The 14036-nt window shown below is 42.7% G+C and overlaps 1 protein-coding gene across 2 annotated transcripts in view; it reads left to right on the forward strand.

Annotated features, from left to right (window-relative positions):
• The first annotated feature begins 2681 nt into the window (after positions 1 to 2681).
• SMAD1 (SMAD family member 1) overlaps positions 2682 to 14036 on the forward strand; it is a 104050-nt gene continuing 92695 nt past the window's right edge. The window contains exons 1-2 of one of the 2 annotated variants that reach the window (XM_042870689.1): positions 2682 to 2921; positions 5951 to 6033. The gene's annotated coding sequence lies outside the window, so the exon portion shown is untranslated. Of the gene's footprint in view, positions 2922 to 5950; positions 6034 to 12232; positions 12346 to 14036 lie in introns of those variants that run through there. The other variant, XM_042870688.1, reaches the window with a different exon arrangement.

Raw genomic sequence — 14036 nt, forward strand, 5'->3', positions numbered from 1 at the left:
AGAACTGAGTACAGAATAAATGATCGGACTAACAAACTACGAGCCAGGAGAAAGCTCTGTAGCAGCTTCACGTAAGCAGCATCCAACTTCCTTATTGGCAAAACTGGGCTTCTGTGAGGAGGAGGAGTTACAAAAGAAATCTCTGTAGAGGAGAATAGAAACTGCAAGTAGTTCAGTACAGCCTCATGACACCTACAAGACACAAAGCCCTAGACAGGCTCAAGCAAAATTCATCAAGTTCAACAAAGCCAAGTGCAAGGGCTCACACCTGGGTGGACGCAACCTCACTGTTAATATAAGTTGGGGAACAAAAGGACTGAGCAAAGCCCTGCTGAAATGGACATGGGGGTAATAGTGGATGGCAAGCTGGGCATGAGCCAGCAATGTGCCCTTGCAGCCCAGAAAGCCAACCACATCCTGGGCTACATGGCCAGAAGGTCAGGGGAGGTGATCCTGCCCCTCTAGGTTGTGCTGGTGAGACCTCACCTGGAGCACTGCATCCAGACCTGTTACAGTGTGTCCAGAGAAAGGCCACAATAATGATCCAAGGGATGCAACACCTTCCTCACAAGGACAGACTGAGAGAGTTGTTCAGGGCTGAAAGTGAAAGGCTGTTCAGCCTGGAAAAGAGAAGGCTTCAGGGAGACCTGAGACCAGCCATTCAACATCTAAACAGGGGCTATAAGAAAGAAGAGAACATACTATTTAGGAAGTTCTGTGGTGATAGGACAAGAGGAAATGGTTTCAAACTGAAAGAGAAGAGGTTTAGATTGAACTTAAGAGTTTTTGTTTTTTTTTTATGATAAGGGTAGTGAAACACTGGAACAGATTGCCCAGAGAGATGGTGGATACCCCCATCCTTGGAGACATTCGAGGTCAGGCTGGACGGGTCTCTGAGCAACCTGATCTGGCTGTGTTTGTCCCTGTTCATTGCTGGAGAATTGGGCCAGATGACCTTTAAAAGTCCCAACTCAAACAATTATATGACTAGGAGCTGTTAGGCCCCAGGAACGTGAGGGCTAAGATGGGCAGTCTGGGGTCAATGTGCTGGGAGGAGCCCTAACTCCTCACCACAAGGTGGAAACGGCCAACTCATACAAGTGAGCAGCCAACAGCTGCTATCAGTGGCTCCACTGCTACATCCACTTCACAAACTGTAAGTAGCAGGCTCTTGCATACTAGAGTTTGTTCTCATAGAGCCAAGTGATTTGGCAAGACGCTTCTGAGGCCAAGCAGGCTAGAGTCCGATTACAGAGTTTATGAAGACTATTCCATTTTTCCTAATTCTATTTGGCACACACAGCGCCTAAACTATGTACTAACATGCCTACAAATTTGTCTTCTCTAGTATTTAAGCTCCTGACACTATGACTGTCAGTGTCTGCCGGAGGAATGGCAGATGCCCTGTATTGTGCCTGTAAACATGAGGCCACCCCCTACACGACAGAACAGGCTTTGATAAGAACACACAGAAAAAAAAAATCACAAGATCCACACCATGTAGCAGTTAATCCCCAAGAGGCCTGCTCTCCTTGTGACTGACTGCTGAGGGCCAGCAGCAGCACTGACCCACAGGCTTTTCCCATGCATACACTGCTACAAAAGGCTTCTGGAGAGGTGAGGCTACCGCTGAAGGACTTCAGCGATTTGTAAGGCATAAGGAGAAACTTATCCACCGAACGCTAAAGACCCTCGGCATTCAAATGAACGCTTCACTAAGGACGGCCCGTTGGTCGCTACAGACATTACAATTACCGAGTAATGGCACTAAGGCATCCCACCCGCACTTCTACGGCAGCCCAGTGCGCTCTTCCTCCCTGCACCCCCAGCGCCCCCACGAGAATCAGCTCGGGAAGCTGACTCAAGCCACACAACTTTATTTTCTGCACCAGGCCGGGTTCTGTGCCTCGGCTGGCCGCCGGCACACCCCCACCCTGCGCCGGGCCCTGCTCGGACGGCTCTCCGCACCGCCACCGTCACACGAGGCCCGCCCGCTCCCGCTTCGGCCCGGGCCCGGCCCCCCTTCCCGCCTCGCGCCCCCCGCAGGACACCGACGCGGCACCGACGCGGCCCCTCAGCTCGCAGCCTTCCCGCCCCGCTCAACACGCGGCCAGGCTCGCGGCCCGCGGCCTGCCCCCGCCGCCCTGCGCTTACCGGTGAAGCGGCAGTCGCGCCGCCTACTCCTCTGCCTCCTTCCCTCCCCCGGGCAGCGGTTGAGAAGCTGCGGTGCCGCCCCCTCCCGGCCCCGCGGCGGCGGAACGGGCGCTTCAATCTCCCGCGGCGGCCGCGTCGCTGCCCGATGATGCGCCCGCTGCCGGCCCCGTGCCGGCCTCGCCCTCTCGCCTCCACCGCCTCTCATCACTCCTCGCCGCACGCGCGCGCCCGCCCACCCCGCTCCCGCCTTCCTTCGCCCCCCCCCGCAGCACCGTTGGTTTGTCCCATCGGCCGCACCTGCGCGGGCGCCTGCGGCTCGTACCATCGCCCGCGTAGGGGAGAAATAAGGCGCCGTGGGGGGGAAATAAGGCAGTTGCGCTGCCGGGCTCCTCCACTGGGCGGCTCCGGAGTGCCACGCCGCGCTGAGGAGAGCGGCGCTCCCCTGCGAGCACGCAGTGGTACGGCCCAGCGCTGCTCGCACGCGGCGCGCCCCGCCTCAGCTCCCTTCATGGCTGAGGGCGCTCCGCGCTGCTAGGGCGGGAGCTGGCCTGAAGGCGCAGCCCACGGTAAGAGCCCAGTGTGAGGGCTCCTGTCGGTACAGCCCCGCGGCCCTACGTGTGTGAATTGGGATTCCTTCTGCTTTAGCGCAACCCTCCTGCTTTGGCTGTGATATCTATTGAAGCAGCTCCCGCTCTTCTCAGGACTCGCTGCACTACGAAAGGCTGTGGGATGCAGGAGGGAATGCTTCAAAGAGATTTTTCTGACAGGTAACTTTCTTTTCTTGTGGGTTAACAGCCCAGGGTAACAGGTGCAGGGCAGGAGCTGCTGTTGGTCAGGGAAGAGGGAAATACATATTTAGGTGACATCAAGCAACAAACAGAAAAGACCAAATAAACACTGAAAGCTGTCTGGTGTAAATACGAATGATGGTGATGAAGCCTGGTTCTTAAAAACAATAAAAAAATTGAAGTGTGGCCTGGTTATTAAACAAACTTTCCCAGCTAGCTTCTTAGCTAAGCAGTCAGTTATGAGGTTTATATTTTCTCATGTGAAGGTGCAAACCACTTTCTTTCTATTAAAGAATTTGGCAGATGAGCTGAACTTTGAAGACAGCATGCTAAAAAAGCAGCCCAGGTTGAGCTGCCCAGGCTCAGGGTCCCAAAATCCAGCTCAGTACTTGTGGTGCCTCTGTGCTGCTGTGTTGGTGTCCAGCTTCCTACAGAGGAATAGCAGAACATGGTGAGAGCAATGCTCTGGCTGATAGCTAACCCTCCCTCACACCAAGCCCTGCAATATTTTGCTGTGGGATAAGGTCTTCAGGCTGCCTTGTTGTGCACTTACTGTACAAACGGCAACACAGGAGGGTGGAAAGTAAAATGTGACAAGATGACAAGTTTTGTATCTAATGTAGCACCAAGCCTGATCCTTCTCAGCCTTCTGCCTGAGAAACTGAAAATGTGTAATCAGAGTTATCCAAAACCCATTGTACCAATCCTAAACTGCCTATTCCAAATTTTGCTTAAAACCTGTGGTGATACTCTTGTTTCCCATGAGAGGTATACATTGAGAGGTTGCCCAGCAAGGTTGTGGATGCCCACTCCCTGGAAGCATTCAAGGCCAGCTGGAGGGGGCTGTGAGCAACCTGGTCCAGAGAGGTGTCCCTGCCTATGGCAGGGGAATTGGAACAAGATTATCTTAAAGTTTCTTCAAACCCAAACCATTCCATGATTCTGATAAGTTAGGATTACTTGGAGACTTTCATGGATGTTTTTGCAATTTCTTACTGAAGGTGTGTTTATACTTCTACCTCCAAAACAGTTAAATCCTTCATTTAGAATCTCTTAAAAATATATACATAAATAATTTAAAAAAATAAATAGCAGACACTGTTACCTACCTACTATTACTGGTAAAAGAAAAAACGTGACTTCCATTGATAACAGAGGTAGTGTAAATAGTTCAGTCTGATATTTAATTGTCAGTAGGAAGATCAGGCTTAAATATATAAGGGTCGGAGTATCTTCAACCATTTTCTTTACAGATCTGTGTGTAGACTTTTTTCTTCTGCTGATGAAAAACAGGCCCAGATTTTATGTTTGTCTCGCAGAAAAGCAATGTAATAATAGCTAATAAAGTATGTAGCAATGGTTGCATTACTTCTGTTTATAGGTGACTGCACCTTTGTGCTTCATGCACAAGTGAAAGAGCACGTGGTCTCAGTATTACATCCCTACTATTAAATCTCAGGGGACTACAGAAATGCAGCTTATTTGAGTTTGAAATTGTTCTCCAAAAATACAGTAATCCTAACGCCTTGTCTTCTCCATAGGTTTGGAGAAGGCTAGAAATCAGGACCGTTATTTTGACTGCTTTGATTCCATGTAGATTTGATACCGTATCAGATTCATAGTGCTTAGCATTTCATGTTTGCGGTACTTAAATGATGGACTGATGGCACAGTCAACAGCTTGATATCTTAGCACAGTAGAGAAAGTAACAGAAGGGTTTGAGTTCATGCAATTATTTCCTGAGAGTAATAAATTAATGCTCTTCTAAATGAGGAGATAAAAGGACTACATGTAACATGCTGTCACACTTATTTAAGTCACTACCAGAATTACTTTTGATGGTGCTGATGTGAATGCATTCCGAGACCAGCTAGAATATCACACTGCAGCCTCTAACTTGGAGCAGCGTTTTTCCTTCTTTGGATTTCTTGGTGGTAAAAGCTGTAATTCCCCCCTTCAAGGAATACTTTTTCATTGAAATGTCTTTAAGATGTTAATCTGAGGTCATTTGTTTGCTCAGTCAAGAAATATTAAGAGTTGAGGCAATGAAAGCCATGTAAGGCTCTGGGAACAGCAAACAGACGCAATGTGAGCGTAGCTCATCTTGGTACAGCTTAAGTATTTGTATAATCAACAGGTACACAGACATAATCAACAGATACACAGAGAAGTTAGGCTGGTCTTTAGAGAGCATATAACTGGAAAGATTATGATGTTGAAAAGGGATAATCAGAAACAAATGAAAAAGCTTACCTGCGTCCTGGGTTCACAGGAAACAATCAGAGGTGATTCAATAGTTCCCATACAGTACTGAATCCTGTTTTCTCACTGCTTTGTGTCTTCCACCTGTATGCTATCCGTACCCTCTTCCTACCACAATAGATAGCACAAGCTTGACATGCCCCTGTTACATGCACATCTATGACCCCAAAGCGGCAGCAGGTATCACATGGGATTCTGAAAAAAGGTATGTTTGTGCTGAAGGGCTTGGCATGTGCTCATCATCCAGCCCGAAGATCAAACAGGAGAGATCACTCATTTTTTCAAAGAGGCCAATCATCTGGGTTGTTATCAAAATAGTTTTATTAACATATGGAAGTATACTTGTCGTAAAAGAATTTAATTGTATCACTCAGTCTTTCAAGCATGTAGATATTATCTCATCCTTCCTGATGTTTTGGGTGTTTTTCCTTATGGATAGAAACAGTAATTTAAAAAAAAAATTGTTTTTTTTTTTAATCTCTTACTCAGTTTTTTTCAGTTTGAATGAACTAGTTGAAGAAACAAATGAAGAAAGTACTGCCACTTTGCTTGCAGGAAAAGAGATACTCATCAAAAAGCTTCAGCAAACTGAAATAGAGTATTAAGCTGCTTGACTTTTCTTAGAGCTTGAACACAAAGTCCATATTGCCTAATAACGCTACTTTTGTAGCATTTCCCTTTGTAAGGCAATTTTATTTTATTACAAATGAATCAATCTGTTTGATTCCGCCATTATTTTATTTCAGGGGCATGGAGGAGTTACCAAGGAGGAAATAATTGTTAGCCTTGTGCTTACACTGAAGACAACATCAGGAACTTCCAGAACCAGGTGTGTTTTTCTTCATGTTTAGGAAGGCCAGAGATGATTTGTGGAGCCTGTCTTTTTGCAAAGCTGGAAAAAAATAAGTTACTAATAATTAAAAAAACCTATTATTTCTATAGGACATATATTCTTGGACACCTGTGTTCTGAAATAAGCAGCAGTTCACACTGCTGACAGCTTTCCTTGAAGTAAAGGCAAGAGCAATGACATTACATAATATGAATAGCATTAAGATAAATCACATTACTAATAAAGCTCCAGTGCTAAATAAAAAATCCTTTTAGAAGATCGTACAAAAAGATACCAATTTTAAACGAGGTAACCTCGATGCATAAAAACTTTCTTTTTTCCTCCAGCTAAAGCTCTGTGGTGCCTGTACTATGAGAACGCACGCAGCAGTTAGCTGTGGCAGTACAGTGTTCTTAGTGGTTGTGACAGTACGGTGTAGTACAGCTTATTAGCCTCTAGGTGGCAATAGCTCCTTAAACATTTTGGCTTTTTCTTTTCTAGCACGTTCAAGTGTGAGATAATGGAAAAGAAACATAGCAGTAACTCCTGAACCAATATTTTGCAGAAGGGAACGTAGTCAGTATGCTGAAGGCATGCTGGCCACAGTCCATCTCCCCTCCCAACCCCCCCAAGAAGAAAAAAAGAAATATTGACTGAAAGCATGAAGAATGCAGCCCAGCTCCAGAAGACAGGGCTGAGAAACTTCAGAAAATCAAATTCTGAGCATGGTTTGTCCCCAGGCTTGCGCTGAAACCACTCTGAGGTGTAAATAAAGCAGCAGGGGTTTGTCAGGTTACTTTTCCTATCTATTCTGCTTCTGCCAGCTGTGTGCAGGCACAGGAATACCCAAATTTCTTGGCTTGATACCATGAGTGAGTCTTTTGTATGCTAAAGTTATACATTAGTGGCTCCCTGTGCTGTGGTTAACTCTAGTTCTACTGTAAATGTGTAAAGTGACAGTACTGCAGTAAGGAGTAGTGTTTAAGATTCTGAGCAGAAGTGTAACACACAGTGTTCCTGGCATGAAATTCATGTGTATTCTGTGAAAGAGATGCTATTAAGTTAGCTGATGATGAACAACACTGGGACATTTAAACTGTGTATAGCTCCACTCCATAATATTTTCACTGATACCCTGAATTAGCTGATCGAGCATTAATGGAAAGGGAGAATAATTAAGTATGGCAGCCATATTTAGCCATGTGCAGTTCCTCCTTAGCTGCAGACCTTTTAAGGTTTTCTCACCTCAGTCTCGCAACACCAAACTGTCTCAGCAAGTGCTGCTAGATCCATTTTGTAGATGAGGCACTTGGAATATCACAATTTTATGATATGCACGTTATCATCCAGGAGGTACCTGACATACTTGAAAATGAAACCTGGGTGGATTATGGATCTGTCTTCTCATTCCTTAACTACTAGATTTATTCTGCATTTAATATGCATCTTTGTATGGAACAGTGTTGCGTGTTGCTGTTTGCCATAAGTGTGAGCTAGCATTCAGATTAGAACAGCAGAGTACCCTAAAACGCACAGAGCTTTAGGGGAAGTGCAGATATCGACAGAACTCATAAACTATTGGATGCTGGCAGAGCTTCTTTGACTTAATGTCTCTTTTGTACACATGAAGCTTTGTCTCCATGAGATACCACTCCATGGGATTGCAGTGCTTTTTTGTTGTTATTTGTATGTGCTTGTTTTTTCTTTCTGAAATCGCTGCCATTGTGTCTGTTTGTGAAGCCTGAATTTTGTCTTCTAGTATCAAAGAGAGTTTTTAATAACCAAGTAGATATCAGAGTCTATTTTATGCTGGCAATTAGCTCAACATTGCATTTGAACAGGCATTCATTGCAGCTGCTTCTCAGTCTGATTTAGTGAGGCTTCTAAAGGAATGTCTTGTTCTCATGCCATATTTGTCGTGGTCTTTTCTTGTAATGTATTTACTTTAGAGAACTGAACCAGATTTAAGCATCTGTTTCTCAAAGAGGTTTTGTGTGTGTGTTTTGACCCTGTATTCCAGCTGGTTTCATTACAGAACACAGGAGTTAAGTGATTAGCCCAAGGTGACTCAATGAATCACTCAGCCTTCCCAAAACACTGAAGTATTATGGCCCCTTGTCTTTCAACCAAGTCTAGCTTCTAAACCATATTGGCTCCTAAATTAAACAGTACTTGAGAACTAGAAGTCACTTCTCTTTCTGTCTCATTGCCTATCTTTTGTAGGAAAATGTCTATGAAACTCTCACTAACAAAACTTGAAAGTACTTTTTTGATTAAAGGAAAATCAAGCTTTCTACATGAAATAGGTTTCTGTTATTATTATTTTACAGAGAAAACAAACACATCAGATTAAGCACATCCTTCTGCAACAAAGCAGGAGTGTAAGGTGAGGTTGAATGTGATCTACCCAGCAATAAACAGATGCTGTTGAATAATAGTTACAGTAATATAGACCTGTTATAGCTAGTACCAAAAGGCAGGGGGAAACTTTCCTAGAGAAGTAAGAGTTTTTTTTCCTGTAGTAATTCCAGAAGTATTTCTAATTACTCAAAGTTGTTGTATTTTTCAAGATATGACCTATATTACAAGTATGCTTTTTCTGTACCTGTTTTCTTTGTTCTTTTTTGGAAACAGAAAACATTTTGAAGATAATCTGTTAGATTGACATAGTGAGAAAAAACTACTGTAGTTTAAAACTTAGATGTTACCAGTGGAAAAGTTTGTTTGTGCAGTATTTTTTGTTTATTTGTGACTATGTTATCTGGTTTAATCATTTCCTTTGTATTTTCCTTTTATTTTCTATTTTGCTCTTAAAAATCAAACAGAATTAAGATACGGAATTGAATGAAGTTGAATTTAAAATAAAAAGTTAAAAACTTTTTTAGTTGCATTGTAACTGCATTATCAATAGACATAAAATACTATAATTATGAAATAAACTAGATAATTTAGTAAAACTGACAACAATAACAAGAAAACAATAACAAGAAAAGAATAAACAGAATACTTACCTGTATCTTAGGCTTCCTACAAAACTCCAGTGGAGAAACCTCAAGAAGAGCTCCTTCCCCACTGGCAGTCAGCCCTTAAATGGCTCTAGGAGAGGTGCAGCCAGGCTCCACCCCTTCCTGCAGCACAGGTGAATTGACTTCAGCTGTGCTCCTGTACTGACTGACTCAGAGCTCATGTCAGGTGATCAATCCAAGGTTCAGGCCCTGATTCAACAGTTCCTATACATAATTTACACAGTTGTTTTTTCTGTTGTTGTTCACTTTTGGGAGAAGAAGATAATGTCTAATAGCAAAATATTACTTAAAAGGGAACAATTTTCGTTGGACATGAATTTATATGCACCATTTGTTTGTCAAAAGATATGCACCTGTAGCAGAAATGCCAAATCACAGCCTGAAGCAATGATGGAGCACCCAGTGGGAAGGCAGGGCCAACCTACGGGAGCTCAGGTGCATGCAGTGTACCTGAGTGACTGGAAGGGGTGGAGCCAGGATCCAGCTCTTCCCAGATCTCATTTAAGGGCTGGCTTTGGAGGCAGAAGTGTTTTGCTGGAGGTTTCTCTGTATCTTAGGTCTTTTGAAGGTAAGTAGCTTTTTTTTTATTCTTTTATTTTTGGTTTTTGTGTTTGTAGGTGTTACATTTGAACACATTCTCACTTGTTGTTATCTAGAGCATTGCTGCTCTGCTGTTATTGCTGTGTTTGTTGGTCTGTTCCGTTGCTTTATGTCAAGAATGGCCTTAATTTGTGTTTCTTTTAAAAGGTATTCGTTGTGGTTTGCTTATCAAATGTATAAACAAAGCGCTTGTGTCTTTCAGTTATGCCTTTTGTGATGTATTATTTGTAGTTAATATGAAGGTGCTTTATCTGTATCCGATTTTTTTTTAACTTTTTAACTCAAAAAATATGCCATGAATGTGTCTTTTGAAATTAATTTTTTTCTTAAATTGCTGCTAGGATGAATTTAAAGGTATACATGCCTAGCAAAAGAACATCCTGAGTCAAAATCTGAATGTGAATATATTATCCTGAGCTGCAGAGAATCAATATTTAAATATTGAAGTCATCCACTAATGCAAGTGGACTAATACAGCTGCTGTATTATCAACTATTCCAAGATTTTAGTTCTTGCTTGAATAGGTTCTTCTGGATCAAAAAACAGTTTTATTTCCAATCAGTCTTTTTACACAACAGAATTAATCATCAGTAATTGGATTATTGTATGTGAAAGTACATTACTTATCCAAAAGGAGTTGATTAAGTCAAATAGGAGCTTTATAACAAGTGTTTTAGTATTCTTAGATTCCCTGACGTAGTTACAGTCAGATGCTAATGTCTTGAAGACTTTCAAACAAGGAGAAGCTGAGTTATTTCAGCTGAAATAACTTCCTGGTTTCTTGTATCTCTCTGAATTCATGAAGATGTGCGGTATGGAATTTAGATACATCAGTATCTGTTTCAAGTGGAGATTGTTTGATTTATTAAGTGAATTTCATCTTCAGTTCGCCTGAATGTTATCATAGTAAGCCTGGCAACAGACTCAGCTCACGTGTTTGGCTCACAAGGTCGGCACACATGGTCGGCTCTTGCTCTGAGCTTTGGCCCCTGAAATTCTTAATATTCCCAGAGGGTTTTTCACAGGTTTTTCACAGGTTGTTACTGATTCAGGGCTCTTCCTGCTGTAATGGGAGACCATCATCTCATCCAGGTATAAACTTGGTGATCAGGCAGCAGAGTTATGCTGGGACAGACAGTGTCATCTTTTACTATACATCAGTCATTTAATTTTCTGTTGAATTACTCAACTTTCTTCAACCAGCAGTGTAACTGAGACAGTCTGTTCTTGCCAAAGAGTATTCCCCTATCTTTGTCTATATTTTAAGCTTTTCCAGCTTGTACAGGCTATCTCTGCCTATTATTTTTCTGACATCATACATTTTGCTGTCAGTAATCCAGCAACACACAAATAATTTGTTTTTTATGTCTGTAATTTATGCTTCAGAGTTGAGTAAATTGCTGCACTTCAGACCCAATCCAAAGTCTAATGAAGTCATTGGAAACATTCCAGTCGACTTCGCTAGGCTTTAGATCAGGCCCGTAAGTGGTAGTTGCCTGCCACTGAATCAGAACATATAAAAGACAAAGTAGACCAATTTGTACTGCTCTGAAGTCAGCTGTGTTATCAAAGAATGGTGAATAAGATGCAGAAAACAGTTTAGATTATTTCTGCTATCAATTGCTAATGTTAAATAATGCTTCATTCAGGGACAGAGTTTGAAAATAGAAAGCCTGCTCAAACTTTGCCGTTTAAAAGGATTTGAGGAGAGGCTTCTTTTATTTGTTTTCGATTTTTTTCTTGTATTTTAATTAGCTAGCTAGTGACTTCTGCATCACAGAATATCAGGGGTTGGAAGGACTTTCAAAAGATGAGCCAGTCTAATTTCCGTGCTGGCTGAGGAACGCCTTGATCAGGTCACACGGGAGCATGCCCTGCTGGGTTTTGAATGTCTCCGGAGAAGGAGTGCCCACAACCTCTCTGGGCAGCCTGTTCCGGTGTTCTGTCACACTCACAGTGAAGAAGCTTTTATTTTCTCATATTTATGTGGAACCTCCTGTGTTCCAGCTTGCACCATTGGCTCTTGTCCTATCATTGGGTGTCACTGAGAAGAGCCTGGCTCCATCTTCCTGACACTTGCACTTCACGTATTTATAAACTTTAATGAGGTCTCCCCCTCATTCTTTTTTTCAAACTAGAGACTTAGCTCACTCAGCCTTTCCTTGTAAGGGAGATGCTCCGCTCCCTTCATTGTCTCTGTGGCCCTGCACTGGACTTTTTCAAACAGTTCCTTGTCCTTCTTGAACTGAGAGGCCCAGAACTGGACATAATATTCCAGATGCAGTCTCACCAGGGCAGAGTAGAAGGGGAGGAGAACTTCTCTCTACCTATTAACCACACCCCTTCTAGTATGCCTCAGGATGCCATTGGCCTTCTTGGCCTCAGAGGCACTGCACTGATTTATGGTCACCCTGTTGTCCATGTGTGCTGCTCTCCAGCACATCACTCCCCAACCTATACCAGTACCTGGGGTTGTTCTTGCTCAGATGTGAGATGCTAACATGAGTAAAAATTTTGGGGAAAAAAGTGTGTATTCTAAATACTGTGTTCATTTTCAAAAATCCCTATAGGTATCTTACGGAGAACAGAGTGAAACCAGTGAACAAAGTGTGTGAATCACTTGGTGTTGGACACTGCTAATGGCAAAGCTACAATTGAAAGAGAGAAGGAAAATAAACAGCAGGTATATTCTCTTCTCTAGCACTCAGGTAGTACTGTGAGAAAAGGAGCCTTTTTCTCTTCCTAGTAATGCAAAAATGTTTAATGTTTTTTAGAATAACTGAACATAGGATGTTTAAAAGAAAAAGCCCACCACAGTTTGACTCTTCCCCGGGGTGCAGCAGCCCTTGTAAGTAAACAAGCTTCAGCACCATGCTGTGGGTGCAGGTGGCTAATTAAGGTTCAGCACTGTCTTTAATCCCAGGGGAAGGAAAGAAACCTCCTAAATCTCCCTGTAAAATAGGGAGGTAGTCAGGCTGCAAAGGAAGATGTGACAAGTTGACAGTGTAGAACTTGTGTGAACAGTTATTTGCATTAACAACCTAATCTAATTAAGTGTGGTATTCTGTTACACTTGTATATTTTGGAGTTAGGGCTCAAATTAACTTTATTTACCACTTCTATTGGTATTTCATTTGTGAAATATATGCACCCTTAGCATCTGGAAGGTGGCAGATTCAACTACTGCTCATTTACTAAATGAGGAAAACAGAGCATTAGGGTGCTAGAGAAGAATTTCTGCTGAGCTTGAAGGATCTGTATGCTCACAGTTCTTAACAGGTCATTTAAGATCAAATTAACAGTTTTATTTAGGTAACTAATTTCTTTTTTAGCTGTGGTATCACTAAGAATCTCATCCCTAGTTTTGCAGGCCTTGGTTCTATGGATTTTTCTCTCAATGGTATGTTCTCAAGAACAGGAAAAAAAAAGGGAGAGTAGGAGTGCTTGTTAAATCAGATCCGGTTTCTGATCTCATCTCCACAAACAATCGTATTGCAACAAATAAGGGTGTCAATGCAGGCATGGAAATGATTGGTCATGCAAGAAGGGGGCTGGAAGCGCATAGAACTGCAGAGCCTCATTTCCTCAGGCCTCATCTACACTGCGCAGTTTGCTATGAAAAGTTGCCTTGTGTTCCCACAAGCTTGTAAGCTGGCGAAGTGTATCCCTTCTCATGAAGCACACTGTCTTGCCATTACAGTGCCAGCCCTCAGCCACCAGCCATGCTGCTAATGACTTAACAGCCCTGGCACCTAGAAGTTTTTGCCCCCCGCTTATAGCAAACCTGTGTGTTTTACCTTAGAAATGTCACGCAGGGACAGATGTGCAGGCCTGGCAAAGGCAAGCCTCTGACTGTGTGCTCTGGTGACACAGCAAGGTCAGATACAAGCCCATAGAAGTGCTAGCAACAAGGCATTCTGCTGCAGAAAGTGTCTGTTTCCCACGTATCGAAGTGATGAGATGAATGCTTCTGCATCTTGTGCATGTCTTTTGACAAAAGAGAGTGAAGCATTCTGATAAAAGGACTTTGTACAAACATACGTTGCCTGTATGGATAATACCTACTCCAAAAACTACTTGTGATCAGTTTATCCAGGTGCTAAATTAGAGGCTTCGTTTTGGAATCTGTTGATTAAATAACACTTACTATGAAGAGGATTGAATTCAACCATTATAAACTGTGTGGATTTGTCCACATCACAAAAATGAATATTAAAATGATTAGGATAGTTTTATAAGGTCCTGCAATGCTTGATGCTTTTCATATAAGCACATTTGTAATCAGGTGATTACTTAAGAATACCATTACTAACAAAAATATTTTTATTTTTAGTGAAGTATCTCAGTTGTTCAATTGCAGCAGGATGCAAAGGA

The sequence above is a fragment of the Lagopus leucura genome, unplaced genomic scaffold (genome assembly GCF_019238085.1).
Source record: "Lagopus leucura isolate 7727_CA_CO unplaced genomic scaffold, USGS_WTPT01 Super-Scaffold_100004, whole genome shotgun sequence".
Classification (NCBI taxonomy): Eukaryota; Metazoa; Chordata; class Aves; order Galliformes; family Phasianidae; genus Lagopus; species Lagopus leucura.